Below are 15,010 nucleotides of genomic sequence, written 5' to 3' on the forward strand. Positions count from 1 at the left end.
CCATAGGGCGCCACACTACCTGCCCGCAGTCAGGGGCTCCGTGCGCCCCTGTGGGCAGTTGGCCACGCTGTCCTCACCAGAGATGGGCTGCGCGGGGCTCTGCGAAGGAGGAGAGATGGGCTGAGCAGGTGTGAGCACTTCCATCTGCCCACTCCCATGAGGGGGCAAGAAGTAAGTGGGGGTCAGATAGGGGGTGGGGCTATTTGCTGACTATTAATAACAGAGATGCTCGAGGCCAAAGCAAGTTCGATATAACGCAGTTTCACCTATAACGTGGTAAGATTTTTTGGCTCCCGAGGACCGCGTTATATCAGGGTAGAGGCATATAAAGATCAAGTGCCAGTAAATGTCACTTGACAGATATCGCTCTAACACCAGAAAGGTGACAAACCACTAAATTGTGTGCATGCCCGGACATGTTTGAAAATAAACTGGAATTAGACAAACCACTATTGTTTACATATGCTTCCTTAAGGATGCTCAGATATCACATGTTCTGAGATAGAACTACTAAACAGAATATCTGACCAAGGAAGCAAGAGACTCCTCAGGGGTTATTTGAATCTGCACTGCATTCTTTCATAGAGGGAAATATAGCCAGCTGACATACATACTCAAAAGGCTATTAGAAATTGTCCAATAGTGAGGATATCCAATAATGAGATTGTACATAACGAGATTATCCTGTGATGAGATAAACCACTAATGAGTCGATGCTACGAGGCAATAGTCCAGAGTGGTGGTTATCTCTGTAGGAATGGAAGGTTGGTTGGTGAAACTAGCCTTAAAGTAATTTTTGGTCCTTCAAAAAAAACTTAACCACCTTGAGAAGGTTTTCACCCTTGAGTCTTGTGCTTCTAGCACAAGCTAGAGCAGAATTTCCCCAGCTGGAAGGTTTTTGGCTTTCTGAGGCAATGCTAGTTAAATGAGACACTACCTTCTCCTTCCATGTGCTCCCTTTCACAAGCACACAGCAATGAGTTGTGCATGATTGACTGACTAGCACTATCTTAGCATCTAATACTTTCCGTCTTGAGTGTGAGGAGGCAAGGGCATCCCACAGGAGCTGTGTCCTTGCTGTTGCCACCATTTCACAGAGATTTTTTTCTGATTATTAATAAAATAATCAAACACTAGTTGTGGAAAAACTGCACGTAAGAGCATACTTTAAAAAAAAAAATCTTTCCCTTTATAAGAGTATATGAAGTTTCCTTGCCAATTAGCTCTTGTAACAGTATGTTAGTTAAGAGTTGTCATTTTTAAAAGAATACAGTAAACCAGAGATGGTGTACTTCATGTAGTTTGACTTTTTCATGTTGTGTCATGAAGCCGCACTTTAGGTGATGCTTTATAGGCTTATAGCTGTGCTCTGTAGACTTTCCCATTCACTTGTACTATGTTAGCTCTGGCTAATATTCTTTGTGTGGGTAAAATTAATATTCATGTTCTATATAATAGGCTCAACTGTGTCTAACCATATAGTACCATCTTCTCCAGTGCAGGCAAGAGTTACACTGAGTTCTCTTATTTTGAACTAATGAAAACTATTTGAAATAGACTGTGTTCTCCTGCTAGACTTACGATGATAGTAATTTAAAATTGAGAAAGGAGTATGGGGAACCACTGAAAACTTAGGTCCTTGAAGGTTTTGCTTATCAATAATTGGCTTCATGCCAACACGGAAGTTTTATATGAGAGAAGAAAACTGATTTTAAAAAAAATCCAAGTTCACAGCCAAGCTTACTTGTCCGTTATATCACTAACCTCTAAATAAAAGGTCTCTTAAAAACAGTAATGTAACCCCCCCCATACACACATCTCAAAAAAACACCAGTTTCATTTTTGCTGACCCAACTCAGCCATAATTTTTGCTCACTTTTTATTAAATGCTCATAGACTATTACTACTTGACTTAATATGCTCTGGATTGAGACCAACTGTTGCTGCTGTTGAAAACATTTTGGTAAACTTTGCACAGTTTGACTTGATAATGTCCATTTGAAAGCTGAGTCTTAATTCTTCTTTAAAAAAAAAATTCTAGTGCAGTCACTAGTTTTACAACAGTGAAAAAGGATAACTCTCCAATAGCTAAACTTCCTGGTATCCTAGACTCAAGTCTTGGTAGGGTCAGCTGAGTCTTTCATTCTTCTGAGGTAGACAATTCCCAGCAACAAAAAAATGTTAACTTTTTATTAACATTATTGCAATACTGTAACTTCAAAAAAATTAAATGCAAATTGTAACAGAAGCAGTCTCTATGATTGCTGAAAGTTTTGAGATTTAAAAAAGTTACTGGAAATAGAAGCAGAGACAAGTAAACAAAAAATAGTCAGTTAAGGTTTTCAGGGAAAAGATATGGGCAGCCAATGCAGAATGAGCTGATGAAAGCCAAACAAGTTAGGCAGAGTAAGAAGGCTAACATAGTATAAGGTGGGGGTTGGGAGTGGTAAAAAGAAGAAAACGAATAAATGAGATGGGGAACTAAATTAGTGATTTTTTGAAATGGCTAAGATATTCAACTCCTTTTTAAAAAGAACCTTTTCTTTTTAAAAAGAAAAATTAAAAGCTTGAAGGGAGAGCTTATAAAAATAACTATAGGGAAAGAGAAGGTAAGGGAATATTCTTAGGCTCTACAGGCCAGTTCCTCCAACATATAAGTCAATGGGAGGTTTGCATTCACTTCAATAAGTGCAGGAGCAAAGTCCTCAGATGGTATGGTGGTGGCAGTATTAAAAAACTTGGATACCTGGAAGATTAGTACATACGTTTGCCTGGATGATGTGCATTTTTAAGAGAATTAATGAACAGATTTAGTCTACCATGGAGTATTTTTCTTGAAACACAGACATTTCGGAAGGTACCAAAGAAAATCCATAACCATACCAATGTTCCAAAACATTGAACTGTAAATAGAGCTTCTATTTTCAGTAAAATAATGGAATAAATGTCTTTTTTAAAAGTAAATGTCAGTGATATCAGGACTGTGTGTAAAAAGTAGCGTAAGTTAAAGAATTAATCTTGCCAAAAAACTTATGCTATTTTTGATAGTTAAATAAAAGTGGATGATGATAACACAGTAGATTGAAACATTTGAATTTTAGTTAGGATTTCATAGCAGTATGAAATATTTATTTAACGAGTCAATGCAAACTGGCTTGGGTGCAGTCACTTGTGAACTGAAAACTCAGGCATGTAATCAAAGGGTAATGTTAAACAGCAACATCTGGGGAAAGCGTGGATGGTTGACTAGCCAATCATATGGATCAGTATTAGATCCAGTCTTATTCAACATCTTTGTTAATGGTAACTTAGAGTAAATAAACAGCATTTTAATGATATTTGCAGATGATGCTTGTCATAGATGCAACCTTCCAGCAAGAGTAACATAACACTGTTGTATTTCCTAGAATTCAGAATGATAACATACAAAATCCCAAAACAGAGAGAGAAAATGGCATGCTTCCTAAAGCAGAAAGGCACAACTCACACCCACCTTGCTTTAAGCTGGCTCTTTTTATACTGACTCTGATCACACACTTTGTGACAGAGCCCCCTAGCCTGCAAGCATGACCAGGACAACACTCCACCACACACTCTTAGGGCAGAGGTTTTCAACCTTTTTACTTTCTGAGTCTTTCCCCACCCTAAATATGCTTAACAGCCTACCTATGCCACAACAACTGGCTTTTTTGGCAATTGTCCCGTGAAGCTAAGTTGCTCAGGCTTCGGCTTCAACCCTGGGCCCCTGTGAGTCTAACACCGGCCCTACTCTCTGGTTTATTTAGACAGACCCTCTGAAATCTGTTCACAACTCCCCAGTGGGCCACGGACCCTCAGTCGAGAACTGCTGTCTTAGGGTATGTCTACACTGCATTTAGACACCTGCATCTGACCTGTGCCAGCTGACTCAGGGTTGTGGAGCTAAGGTGAAGGGGCTGTTTAATTGCAGTGTAAACGTTTAGGTTTGGGCTGGAGCCCGGGCTCTAGAACCCTGAGAGATTAGAGGGTCCCAGAACTTGGGCTGCAGCCCAAACCCAAATGTCTGCACTGCAATTAAACAGCCCCACAAACCTGAGTCAGCTGGCAAAGGCCAACTGCAGGTGTCCAATTGCCTTGTTGACATACTCATCAAGTGATAATGTACAATTCAACATAGTCCTCAATACACCGTGATGCTAAATGGGGAGGAGTTACAGTACTTGGGAGGACAGAGAAATACAAAGAGACTCAGGGGCTAGGAACATAGGGCTTCAGCCAGCGCCAGCTAGGAGAAAATATAATTTGAAACATGGATATTAGATGGAGAAGAGAAACTTGGAATGCTGTAATGCAGAGAGAAATTTTAGGGTTGCTATGGAGAACAGATTAGTCATGAGTTTGTGTGTGACATGGATGATAAAAGGGCCAATGCAGCTCTGGTCTGAATATGTAAGGGCATCACAACCTTCAAATGGGAGGTATTGATATCCCCTCTTGATGGATATGATGCAGCACACCAAAAAGGTGTTTAATTAGGGTTGGTTTTGAGTAGAGCAACAAAAGTCATCTGGTAGGTGGAGGAACTGACTTTCAAACGAAGATTAAAAGAGCTAAGTATGTATAGTGTAGATGAGACACATTGGTGAGGAGGAGGAGATGCTTTCAAATGTTTGAAGGATATAATCACCAAGGTCAATACACAGGAGTAAAGGATGAGACTGAGAAAAGGAAAATTTAGGCTGACTACCAGGAAATGATGCCTGACGGTGAGATGTATTAAGCTTTGGAATGTGGAATAGACTCCCAATGCAAGTGGTAGAAACCGCATCACTTCAGACATTTAAATCTAGAATGGACAAAATATTAATACAGTACTTCAGAGAACAATCCTGTATTGGCGGGGGGATAGATTCAATGACCTAAAAGGTCTTTTCCATCTCTGACTCCTACCAGCTTCAGTATTCTAAATTCCTAATATTTAAGCTGACTTAAAACACACACTATTGTGTCTTATTGCTTTGGAAATTACGTTTAAAATTTTGTTTAGGAAGTGCTACTTCCAACAAGCTGTATAAAATAGCTCACAGTTGAAACGAATTGTTTGTGCTGCTGGATAATTTGTAACTAAAAAGGCACTGCCTCTCATACTGTGGGTGTCTCTAGTTAGTGTGTCCTTTGGAACTTAAATTGTAGGCATATCTTAATGGCTAGTCATGAAAATCCTATGTTTAACTACATTCCATTGTAGTATTCTTTAGCAACAACAATCACATTTTATAGTCAGCTGATCTTACAGATGTCATATGGTGATCATGAATTGAAAAAATGATCCGTGCAATTGAATGACTGGATATATGCCTTAACTTCTCTCTGAAGGCAGGGCTAATTGAATTTTGGGTTGAATGGACAGACTAACAGGTAAGAGAGGATTTCCCTCCTACTTTCATTGCTGCTAGTGCCTTGGATAAGCTTGCTGTGTATCTTGTACTTCCTTATTATTTTGTGTGGCACAGAAAGCATGAGATGTACAATTGAGTTATGAATTACTGTACACTTTTCAGTTCACTATCAAATATATATTTTATGTGCATGGCTCATTTAAAACCCCAAAACTCTGATTCCTTTAATGTACACTATATTTGGCAAAGCAGGTTAGTTATTTGAGTGGGAAATCTTCCTGGATCTTAGAAATAATAACTTTCTGTACATGCATGTACACTTAATACTCCACTCTCCTCCTCACCATTCCTCTTTCCTTTAGGTAACTTTAGTCAGTGTCTAATCTTGGATTTCTTAATTTGGAGTGAAGCCCAGAGATGTAATAAAATTTGCACTTGTTGGGATAGGGAAAGAGGGACTGAAGCTTTCTGGAGAAAACTTAAGTGTGAAGATTTAAGAGGAAGGAAAAAATATTCAGAACATAACAAAGAACTTCAGAAATGCAGATCAAATGCAGTTTCTTGGAAACATCTGATTTTATTCTTTAGTTTAAAATTCAGTTATTTCCAATAAATATATAGTGACAAATACAATAATAATGGTGTTGAAAAGATCAGAAGACAAGCATGTGAAGTCTGAAAATAAATTGTTATGCAGTATAAGTTGAGAACTCCTAGATGTTTAAGGTTTAGATCATCAACCAGATGTTCCATGTGTGACAGCGCTAACTGCACTGTTGACCCCTCTTAGTTTCTCTGAGTGTACTGTGAAGGGTTAGATCACAGAACACCCTTTGGGAGCTGCCACCCGATGTGCCAAGACTACTTCTGCCCCTGCTTTCCTGCCCTGTCAGCTTAGGACTTCAGTGCCCTGCCTGGTTTGAGCCAGACTCGCTAGCTGCTGCAAACCCAGACCCAGGTCTGAATCACGTCCCCTAACAGCTGTGGGCTTACCTGAAAGCAGCTTACAGAAGTGTTCTTGTCTTTAACACTCAGATGCCCAACTCCCAATGGGGTCTAAACCCAAATACTGTACATCTGTTTTACCCTGTATAAAGCTTATACAGGGTAAACTCATAAATTGTTTGCCCTCTTTAGCACTGATAGAGATATGCACAGCTATTTGTCCCCCAAGGTATTAACATATACTCTGGGTTAATTAATAAGTTAAGTGATTTTATTAAATAGAGAAAGTAGGATTTAAGTGGTTCCAAGTAGTAATAGATAACAAAGTGAGTTACCAAGCAAAATAAAATAAAACGTGCAAATCTATGTCTAATCAAACTGAATACAGATAATCTCACTCTTAGAGGTGCTTCAGTAAGTTTTTTCCTCAGACTGGACACCTTCCAGTCCTGGGCACATTCTTTCCCCAGGTACAGCTCTTGTTCCAGCTCAGGTGGTAGATAGAAGGTTCTTCATGATGGCTCCTCTCTTTTCTGTTCCATCCATTTATATATCTTTAGCATAAGATGGGAATCCTTTATCCCTCTGGGTTCCCACCCCCCACCTTCTCAATGGAAAAGCACTAGGTTAAAGAAGGATTTCAGTTCAGGTGACATGATCGCATGTCACTGTAAGACCCCAAGCCTTCATTCCTCCCAGCCTGACTCACAGGAAGGCTTGCCTGCAAACAGAGCCATCCACAGCCAATTGTCCTGGTTGATGGCTCCCATCGACATTCCAAACCACCATTAATTGCCCACACTTTGCATGCTTACAGTAGGCCCCCCCGAGTTATATTTCATATTTCTAGTTTTAGATACAAGAGTGATACATTTATAGAAATAGGATGAACACACTCAGTAAATTATAAGCTTTGTAATGACACCTTACAAGAGACCTTTTGCATGAAGCATATTCCAGTTACTTTATATTCACTCATTAGCATATTTTTATAAAATCATATAGACTGTAATGGCACATGTACCTCCTCAGGTGTTAGGCCTCGTGCCTTTACCTCTCTCAGGGCAGAATCACATGATTCTCTCACTCTTAAACTGGGTACTGACTTGCAGTCCCCTTTATTATCAACCATGATCACTGCAGCAGGTCTGGCTTTGGCTCAGACCCTGCAGTTCTGTGACCTTCAGGGGCATGATAGTGGTATCTAGTAACCAAACAACTTTCTTAAAGCAAAGTATAATTTATTTAGAACAAAAACATTTAGAAAAAAAATGTAATGCTTGCTTTTCTCTAACACTTACCATGCCCTGCGTATGAGAAGGCCCAGTTCCTTTAGACTCCTCTCTAGCACCTGCCTCTTTCTGTGTCAGCCTGTCCCCTCAACTGCTTCTGGCAACTGCCTCACTCCCATCCCCACTTCACCCTGGAATCAAAACACTAAGGGCTTGGCTACACTTGAAAGTTGCAGCGCTGGGAGTTACAGCGCTGGTCGTGCAGCTGTGCAGGGCCAGCGCTGGTGTGTGGCCACACTCACAGCTACCAGCGATGGTGTGTGGCCACATTTGCAGCATTTACAGCGCTGTTGGGAGTGCTGCATTATGGGCAGCTATCCCATCATTCAAGTGGCAACAACGTGCTTTTCAAAAGAGGGGGGTGGAGGGTGGTGTACTGTGACAGGGAGCGGGGAAGATAGAGAGAGTGGATTTTTGGAGCCAACACTGTGTGTTAGCTTCCCTGGATTGAAAAATCACATAATGTTCGCGAACTCTTAGTCTTAATTGCAAACAGCCTGCATCCAACGCTGTTTCTCTGTCAAGCAAACTGCTTGCCTCTCATTTGATCGTTCACAGCCAGGTACAGATAGCTCCTGTTTGCTGTGATCAGTGTTTGTTTTTTAGATAAGCAGTTCAACGGAGCTCCAATCGGAGTTCACAACAAAACAAAGAGAGTAATTTAGTTAAAAGCATTCTGGGATATCTCCTTATTCCCTGGAGGCCAATAAAAGCGCTGGTGTGTGTCCACACTTGATGAGCAGCGCTGGATCACCAGCGCTGCAATCGCTACACCCCAACCTGGCCAGGTGTACAGCCAGCGCTGCAGCCAGGGAGTTGCAGTGCAGGATGTGCCTTGCAGGTGTGGACGGTTACTAATTGCAGCGCTGGAAAGCCTCTACCAGCGCTGCAACTTGCAAGTGTAGCCAAGCCCTAACTGTTTATAGCCCTTTGATCTGGTAGGTCCCAGCATTGTGAAACAAGGTTTACAAATTATTGGAGGGAGATAATTTCACAAATCCTGTATCTAACAGCAGGGCCTCTTTGTCTTTCTAGTGTGCACTTAACTGTTCTTATCTGGGAACCCATTCTGTTGCTTCCTTGTTTGTTCTTCTCAGAGTCCCAATATAAGTGAGAACAATGGATTCACACTGGAGAGTCTTATAACCAAATATAGAATAACTTCGCCTTGCTGACCTGGTCACATAGTGTTCATACCATTTTTACATATTGTTATACATATAATAATACATTCCTGCACTATTCATAATATTATTGCATGTCAAATGCATTTCTGTCACACTATATACTTATTTCTCCCAGGCACTGGATGAAAAACAGCTGGCTTATGTTCACCCCTGGTAAAATGATGATAATAGTTGGGAGAGGATAGTACTTCAAGGAAGTGCCTGAAACTCTGTTATCCTCTACTGTGGGCATTGATCATCCACGTAGTGTAGAGTTTAAGTCTTATTGGACTCTGCTGCTCTTAGACGAAATAGTGATAGGGACAAAAAATGCCCTTTTCTATCTTCAGGTAGCTAAAAAAATGCCATCATTCTTCTCTGAAGAGACTATTAAAATGATCTGTGCTTTCTCATCTCCAGTTATATTACAGCAGTACAATATCTGTTGCACAGAAGGCCCCAAACAAGCTTCAGGATGCAGCATGGTCCAGTGGATAGGGCATCAGACTAGAAATAAAAAAACATGGGTTCTGTTGCCTGACCTGCCGGAGATCTGTTGTGTTCTTTGGCAAGTCACTTAATCTTGTCTAAGTTCCCCCTCTGTAATATGAGGATAATAATGCTTAACCACATTGAATGAAACTCTCTAGGTCTAATGGAGGATGTTCTTGGTGGCAGATATTTGGCTATAGAAGTGCCAAGTAAAGATCAGGAATACTCCCTGAGCCTTTGCTATTTAAAGAGTCGTATGCAAGAACCATCTTACAGGTACAGTAACTCCTCACTTAACATCGGCCCAGTTAATGTTGTTTGGTTGTTACATTGCTGATCAATTAGAGAAATGCTCATTTAATGTTGTGCAATGCTTCCTTATAACATTGTCTGGCAGCCACCTGCTTTGTCTACTACTTGCAGAAAGAGCAGCCCTTGGAGCTAGCTGGTGGGGGCTTGGAACCAGGGTAGACCGGCAGCCCCCCATCAGCTCCCCACTCCCCTAGGTTCCCTGTGCGGCAGCTGTCCAGTAGTCTATCAATTGCCGGGCAGTTCAGCTGTCCCTCCCCCCATTGCCGTGTGCTGCTCCTGCCCTCTGCCTTGGAGCTGCTCCTGGGAGCCTCTTGCTTGGTGTGCGGGCGGGGGAAGGTGTGGGGGGAGAAGGGTGCTAATGTCAAGGTGTCCCCCTCACCCTGCTTCTGCACCCCTCTCCTTTACTCTATCTTGACAGACCGGGGGTGGGGAGGGGAACACGACAGGGCTCAGGACGGAGGAAGCTTGCTGGCAGCAGCTGCTGTCTCAACTTGCTGATCTGCTTAAAAAGGCAGTGTAGTTAGAGTGGGGTCAGTGTACTTAAAGGGGCAATGCTGTCTCCCCTCTTCCATTCCTGCTGCCTTGTAGAGTGTGAGGCTACATTAACTACGTGTTAACCCTTGAGGGCTCAGCCGAGTGCTAGTTCATCATTTAGCAGTAAGGCATTCCCTGGGAAATATCCCACCCTCTTCCACCCTCTGACTTCACAACCTCAACCAAGCTTCACAGTCATCATTGCTGTGTACAGTATTAAATTGTTTGTTTAAAAGTGTGTGTGTGTGTGTGTGTGAGAGAGAGAGAGAGAGAGAGACAGTGACAAAAACTTCCCTGGAACCTAACCCGCCAATTTACATGAATTCTTATGGGGAAATTGGATATGCTTAACATTGTTGCACTTAAAGTAACATTTTTCAGGAACAACTACAACGTTACGCGAGGAGTTACTGTAATAATTATTCAATAAGAATTAAAAAAAAGAAAACCACAGTAGCACTACACAATAACAAACAATTTAAAAAAATCAGTTGAAGTAAAGTATCATAAAACAAGGGATGGTGAAGAGCATGGTCCTTCGTGAATTGAATTGAATCCATTTTAAATAGAACAGGCGTATTTGTGGCACCTTAGAGACTAACAAATTTATTTGAGCATAAGCTTTCGTGGGCTACAACCTACTTCTTCGGATGCATAGAATGGAACATATCTTGAGGAGATATATATACACATACAGAGAGCATGAAAAGGTGGGAGTTGTCTTACCAACTCAGAGAGAGAATTTTCTCTTACTTAATTGGCCTCTCAGAGTTGGTAAGACAGCTCTCATGTTTTCATGATCTCTGTATGTGTATATATATCTCCTCAATATATGTTCTATGCATCTGAAGAAGTGGGCTGTAGTCCACAAAAGCTTATGCTCAAATAAATTTGTTAGTCTCTAAGGTGCCACAAGTACTCCTGTTCTTTTTGTGGATATAGACTAACACTGCTGTTACTCTGAAACCTGCCATTTTAAATATAATGCCAAGATACCACAGTGAAGAGTGGTATAGAAATTCATAAACATTGTTTGCTTCTTTGTTTTTTTTAACTTGAAAACATATCTAATTTCCTCCTTTCTAATTTTGTCCTTTTGTCATTACTCCTTGGATTGGACTGGAACTGTAATTACCAGGTCTGTTTTTTATTTTTAACAAAGGCATCAGTCTGTGTGACAACTTGAATCAAAGTACTTTTGTTATCAGCTCCACTTGATGTCAGCACAGTTCTGTTCAGTGCAGGGTTTTTCTCAAATCGAAAAAGCCAGCAAACTTTGTGTAGGAAGAAGGTCTACAATATTTTGTCTATTTATTGTTTATATGCTATTATTATTTTCAGTGACAAACTGTGAAATACTTATTCTCTAATAACAATTAATTACTGTTTTTCATTGCACCAGTGAATTAATTTCATTTTTGTTTACTGGAGAAATATTTCAGCACCATAAATTCAAAATGGATAATTAAACATTTTAGACAGAGCTGTAAAAGCAGCAAAGAGTCCTGTGGCACCTTATAGACTAACAGACGTTTTGGAGCATGAGCTTTCGTGGGTGAATACCCACTTCGTCGGATGCAACAGAGACAGAGCTAGACATCATTCCTCAATTCAGAGAACCTAGGTGCACTGCTGCACGTGCACCAAGCCTCATTGAAATCAGCGGACCTCCACATGGGTGCAGAGAATAGCAAGATTGGAACCACAGCTGGGTTGGTAGCTAAAAGAAAAAGAAACAGTAAGTTTCTATTTGAAAATTAAGATCCCAACACTGCCCTAAAAGAAGTTGTTACTGCAGGAATTCTTTTCTGGATGTTTGTTCACTCATTTTGTGACCAGTGTGAAGGCATATGCTTTTAAAGACCAGATTTACTGTGACAAGTAACACATTTAAAATCATGAAGCAACAGAACAGTTGGTCCATGTTGGATGCAGACCTTCATCAGTACCTCTTTATAAAGAAAGTAAAGTTTTCCTGTTGTAGCGAGACATTAAAATAATGGAAGGTGATTTAATTTTTCTGCCTGAAAATTTGCTTCTTCCATGTGGAATATGTTTTTTGAGAGAAAGAGGTGTAGTCTAGTGGTATACACAAAGAAGTGGAGCCCAGGTATCTCCTAAATTTTAATCATCGCTTTTACAGTGATTCCTTTTGTATGCTGGGCAAGCCACGTTCAGTGTCCCCATGTGTGAAAAGGGGCTAATAGTTCTTACCTGCTTTATATGCTGTTATGAGAATTATTTAATGTTTGTAATGCCCTTTGAAATGGAAGAAGCTAAATATTAAAATATTCATGGAATAATGCTGTGACTTTTGTTTGTGCTTAATGATTGCAGTGTGCACTGGCTTTCTTTGGTTAGACTTTTTAAAAACAGTTTTTCAGTTAATAGGAAGGATAGAACTAATTGAGATAATCTCTGATTTGAACTGTGTACTTGATAGTATTTCAAAAGCTTTTAACAAGCTTTTAGTGTTTGAGTATAAAACTTGTGTGTTCAAGGATAAAAATCTTTGAATGTTTCCAAAGCACCATTATTATAATTTAATAAATGTGTAGCATTGTGTTGCTGAAGTGCAGTTGCCAGAATCAGGGGAACAGTTTAATTTACTCTGATCTCCCTTTGAGAGGTATTGGGGGACACTACTTGACCTAATGAAGCGTCTCATGGGCCTCTGCATGGTTTTTCTTCCTCCCACGTGAAATGCAGCCTTCTCTAGGAGAAGTGGCAGATATATGTGCAGAGTGCCAGATAGGATTTCTAAATAGAACTCAATGATGGCTGAGATTGTAATTAATCAGCATTACAGTCTTGAGTGTGTAATTCTATGTCCAGGTGTTACATAAGCAATAAAATACTGTATGTTCATTTAATCAAATTACCACTTGCCCAAGAAAATTGCAAACATAAAATGCATAATTATACAGACCTGTAAATCCCAGTCTCAAAACAGAGATTGAGTTTGAAGATAAATCTTTTATTATTTTGAACAGGGACATGGTTATCATTTATAAATCGACATAACTTTAGTTTTGTATCCCTAAAGATTATTGTAATGGGGGACACTCACCTCTCTATGAATGCCTCTTGTCGTCCGCGCGTGGTGCTGCAATCTTTTTTTCTCCTGGCTCCCCCTGTAGATTGTCGACCTCTTTAGGCAGGTCTTCAGTGGCTGAGCCCTCCGGTCATGTCACGCAGTCAATATGAATCCTTTCTGGGGTATTCAAGTCCAAAACATACAAACAAAAGTCTTCCAATCCCTGGCTCAAGCTGGGCTCAGCCCCTCCTTCCTGAGGGTGTCTTTTCTCTTCAGACCCTCTTGGGCTCCTTTAAACCCAGTCCTCTGCTTGGGCTTCTAAAGGAACCGTATCCCCATCTCAAGACTTAGTAAAGAGTCCTACCAGAACTGCTGGTTTATTCTCACCAGGAGCTTTCAGGCCTGGCTCGGGGCCCCTTTCTGGGGGCTTTTAAACTAGCTGTGTCTCCTTTCCGGGGCTTAGGCCACTCCAGCACTGGCTAGTGGGGGAACCCGGGTCCCAACCCAGAGATCCTATAAATAGTGGCCACATGCTGCTTCCTTTGCTTGGTTGTTGCTGGGCCTCTTCCCACCTGGCCTCTTCACCTCTGTCCATTACCTTAGGGCTAGAGCTCTCAGGTCCTCACGCTCCCAGGTTTGGCAAATACAGCTCATTGAGCTTCTTTTGGGCAGAGCAAAGCACCCTTCTTTGCCCCTCTGGCCCCAGCTAGGAACAGACCTGCAGCTAAGACTGCTGGGCTCTGCTTGGCTGCATCTGTGTAGCCTTTCTAGAGAGGCCTGGGGGACCCATCTTCACTGCTGCTTTCTTGGGGAGGGATGTAGTAGGATCTTAGAGTTTCTAGCAGGGTGCCTGGAAAGGCCAGGTACACCCCATCACAATTATACTCTAGTGTTTTTTAGTAGCTTTTCCTATTCATTCTGGTCTGATTTATTTCTTGTTCTCCCGTTTTAACTCCTCATTTCAGCATTATTTCTCTTTTAAGGTCTAAATGTGTTTGAACAAGGTGCTTCCCACTAGATGTACAGAATCATCTTCTTGACAGTGATACTCTCTGAGCTCCTCCTTCACCCTCAGATCTTTCCTTTGCTTTTGAAATGTATGGCAAAAAATGACATTTTTATAAGTTTAGATGCCAAAAAAAAAAAGTCCATAGATCTGCTTTCCACCCAAGTGGGCCTGACTGACAACTCATTAACCTTCCAGCATTGACAGATGTACAACACTTTTTCAAAGATGAACAATTTACAAGAAAAGCAAAATTCTCCTTTTCAAAGCAAAGGAATAACTTGCACTGACCAAACTGATGGTGTGTTCTCAGCCCTACGTGCACCTTCTCAGTAAAACTTCTAGAATGTGTATCTTATGAGTTTCCTTGGCAACTGGCCACCATAACATTCCTGGCATGTGCCCAGCTTCACAATCTCCTAATGCTATGGAAGGTTTTTTATATGGGTAAGTCTGTTGAAAACCATTGAAAAACGTGTAGGAAAGCAATGAATGAAGTGGCCCTTGAATATCTAAGAAGTGTGGGGAAATAACCACTTTCTAAGGAGACCCAGGCTACGAGAAGTGACCCTAGCACACTGCATGGCAATTGTTCGACAAAACTTGCGTTGCAAAAAAGGCAAGGTATTTAAGATAAGTTAATCAAGATGGCTGGTCAAAAGTGCAAGCAAGCTTTTTTTTAAAAGAAAAAAATAGGGAAAATAGGGAGAGGGGTAAGAAAATTATGAAGGTAGAGAATAAACTATCAAAAAATCTCATTTTCTGGTAGTCACAAATACAGGCTCCAAATTGGCTTCTTTCAAGTTTAATTAAGCATATGTTTATTTTGCTCTGTAACAAATCTTTCT

General features: G+C 40.8%; 1 protein-coding gene across 4 annotated transcripts in view; it reads left to right on the forward strand.

Moving 5' to 3' along the window:
* The window catches only part of CNST (consortin, connexin sorting protein), a 108,591-nt gene that overhangs the window by 9,502 nt on the left and 84,079 nt on the right, over positions 1–15,010 (forward strand). The window contains exon 1 of one of the 4 annotated variants that reach the window (XM_045011582.1): positions 11,522–11,857. The exons of 2 other annotated variants lie outside the window; for them this stretch is intronic. The gene's annotated coding sequence lies outside the window, so the exon portion shown is untranslated. Of the gene's footprint in view, positions 1–11,521; positions 11,858–14,533; positions 14,610–15,010 lie in introns of those variants that run through there. One more of the 4 variants, XM_045011580.1, reaches the window with a different exon arrangement.

Source organism: Mauremys mutica, chromosome 3, assembly GCF_020497125.1.
Source record: "Mauremys mutica isolate MM-2020 ecotype Southern chromosome 3, ASM2049712v1, whole genome shotgun sequence".
In the NCBI taxonomy this organism is placed as follows: Eukaryota; Metazoa; Chordata; order Testudines; family Geoemydidae; genus Mauremys; species Mauremys mutica.